Below are 3,136 nucleotides of genomic sequence, written 5' to 3'. Positions count from 1 at the left end.
TTTTAAAAATTATCATACATTTGTGTTATCTAAAGGCGGCGAAGTTTACAGTTAACCACCACATGCGGCTAGAAGTCCGAAAAGTTTTACGAGCATTATTTCATATTGCCGCGAGGTCATGCACTCATAAATTAAAACTACTTCATAAATAATCAAGGCTGAGGAATATCTATATTTCACTACTTGCAATGAGATGACAAAAATCATGGGATAGCGATATGCGCACATGCAGATGGCGGTAGTTCGTGTACACAAGGTATAAGTGGGCAGTGTTTTGGTGTTGTTATTTGTACTCAGATGATTCATGTGAAAATATTTTCAACATGGTTACGACCGCACGACGAGAATTAACAGTCTTTGAACGCAAATCGTTAAAGAATTCATTATTCCGAGATCCACAGTGTCAAGAGCGTGCCGAGAAGACCAAATTTCTGACATTATCTCTCACCAAGGACAACGCACTGCCCGACGCATTCACTTAACAACGACGTCTGCGTAGAGTTCTCAGCGCTAATAGCCAAGCGACACTGCGAAAAAACAGCCGCAGAAATCAACGTTGGATAAAATTAGACATTAATGAACTATGGCAGTGCCTTTGCTAACAGCACGTCATCGCCTGCAGTGCCTCTCTGTGGCTCGTGACCATATCAGTTGGATCCTAGACGACTGGAAAACGGTGCCCTGGTTAGTAAGAGCTGATGGAAGGGTTCGTGTGTGGCGCAGACTCCACGAAGCCGTGGATAGAAGTTGTCAACAAGGCACTGTACAAGCTGATAGAGGCTCCGTTATGGTGTGCGCTGTATTTACGTGGAATGGACTGGATCCTCTGGTTCAACTGAACTGATCATTGACTGGAAATGGTTATGTGTGGGTACTTGGAGACCATTTGCAGCCATTCATAGATTTAATTTACCAAACAACGATGGAATTTTTGTGGATGACAATGCGCCATGTCATCAGGTCACGACTGTTCGCGACTGGCTTCAAGAACATTCTCGACAGTTCGAGCACATGATTTGGCCATCCAGATCGCTCAGCATGAATCCCATTGAAAATTTATGGAACATAATCGAGAGGTCAAAAATGGTTCAAAGGGCTCTGAGCACTATGTGACTCAACTTCCAAGGTCATCAGTCCCCTAGAACTTAGAACTACTTAAACCTAACTAACCTAAGGACATCACACACATCCATGCCCGAGGCAGGATTCGAACCTGCGGCCGTAGCGGTCTCGCGGTTCCAGATTGTAGCGCCTAGAACCGCACGGCCACTCCGGCCAGCTATCGAGAGGTCAGCTCATGCACAAAATTCTGCACCGGCAACGCTTTCGCAATTGTAGAGTCAGCATGGCTTAGCATTTCCGTAGGGGGCTTCCAACGGCTTGTTGAGTCCATGTCACGTCGAAGTGGTGCACTGCGCCATGCGAATCGAGGTCCGACACGATATTAGGAGGTGTCCTATTTCTAATTCTTCTAATATATTCATTGTAGCTCCTTTTTCTGATGGATGCAAAATTTTTAAGTTGTCCTCAATGTTTCCCACTGAATGGTTTTCTTCAGTAATATGGGCTGCAAATGCTGATTTGTTCAAGTTACCAAGTCGCAAAGCATCAATATGTTCTTTGCATCTAATTTCAAAACTTCTGCCTGTCTGTGCGATGTAGAATTTTGGGCATGTATCACATCTGAGTTTGTATATTCCTGATTTACGGTAGAACTCTTTGAAGTATTTACATCATGGATTACTTTTTGTTGTAATTTATTATTTGTGGAAAAGCTGATTGTGATATTTGAAATTAGATACAAAGAACATGTTGATGCTTTACGACTTGGTAACTTGAACAAATCAGCATTTGCAGCCCATATTGCTGAAGAAAACCATTCAGTGGGAAACATTGAGGACAACTTAAAAATTTTGCATCTAGAAGAAAAAGGAGCCACTATGAATATATTAGAAGAATTAGAAATACACACACACACACACAAAAACAGCACCCCAGACTATATCCTTAACGAACAAACAATTAGCTAACACCCATTCCCTGAAAAATTTCCAAAAATTACTTTCCAGCCTCCAAAGCAAATAATATTAGTACACCTATCTGCAGATCAAGTAGCAAATTCATATGTTACTATAATTCTCATGATGCTAAATTTAATTAAATAATATACTACTTTACCTATACATTTCTATATATGTATATATTTAAAAAAATAAAAAAACTTTATAATTAATTTAACAATATCAACTCAAAAATTCAATGTCTCTGTACTAGTGTAAAAGGCATTACAGTTGCGTAAATGAACGTATGATCCTTTCCAAACATAGGACATCATCTTCAAATATTTCGATATATCATAGCATCTGTGATACTCATATGTTTGTATGTATCAAAACATGTGTTGCGTGTTAGAAATCTTCTCAGTGACAAATCTAAAGTGTTCAGTGAGAACAATTTACGTGTGCAACAATAAGAATGCAGTTGGAATGCATTTACATCTGTTGGAAGAATGGTATGAAAACAAACACTCCAAACCGACGTTTCACGTAAGTCACATGCAACGAAAATCTGTAACGTAACCGTCTGTGTGTGGCGTGTTTATAATTATGTATTATTTATATTTTAGGACAATTAATCTGTAAAAAACACACCACATGTCATAAAGAAAGCGTGTAAACCGTCTGAGGATGGATCACAACGATTCTAAACCGGTAGCGGTACCCTTTGAATAGAGGAACTGAAAGTAAATTTGTGGCTGGTTGCTGTCCTAACACCATCAACATTTGTCTTCAGACAACAGCCACGGTCTCCATCATGTCATCATATAACAAAATTACAATAGTCAACATTTAAATTTAATAAATGTACACATCTCAAAATTTGGAAATTTTCTGACATTTGCACATTTAGTGCGAAGTGTGTGCTTGAAGTCGTGAAGAAAACAGATCCATCTTGGTTGGATCTTTGAAACAGCAGCTCACAGATCCCCTTACAGCTACAGTCGAGACCGATGTTTCGTCTTGATTAATGCTATTGCGGAAAGTGTTGACTCAGTTCATGCGAAGGGTAACAATCCGTCTCCTGCCCTTCTTGCTAAATTGGGATATTCATTCCGAGTCTACACTCAAAAATTTTC

The sequence above is a fragment of the Schistocerca cancellata genome, chromosome 2 (genome assembly GCF_023864275.1).
Source record: "Schistocerca cancellata isolate TAMUIC-IGC-003103 chromosome 2, iqSchCanc2.1, whole genome shotgun sequence".
In the NCBI taxonomy this organism is placed as follows: Eukaryota; Metazoa; Arthropoda; class Insecta; order Orthoptera; family Acrididae; genus Schistocerca; species Schistocerca cancellata.
The sequence above is the reverse complement of the archived record's forward strand: the minus strand, read 5'-3'. Positions refer to the sequence as shown.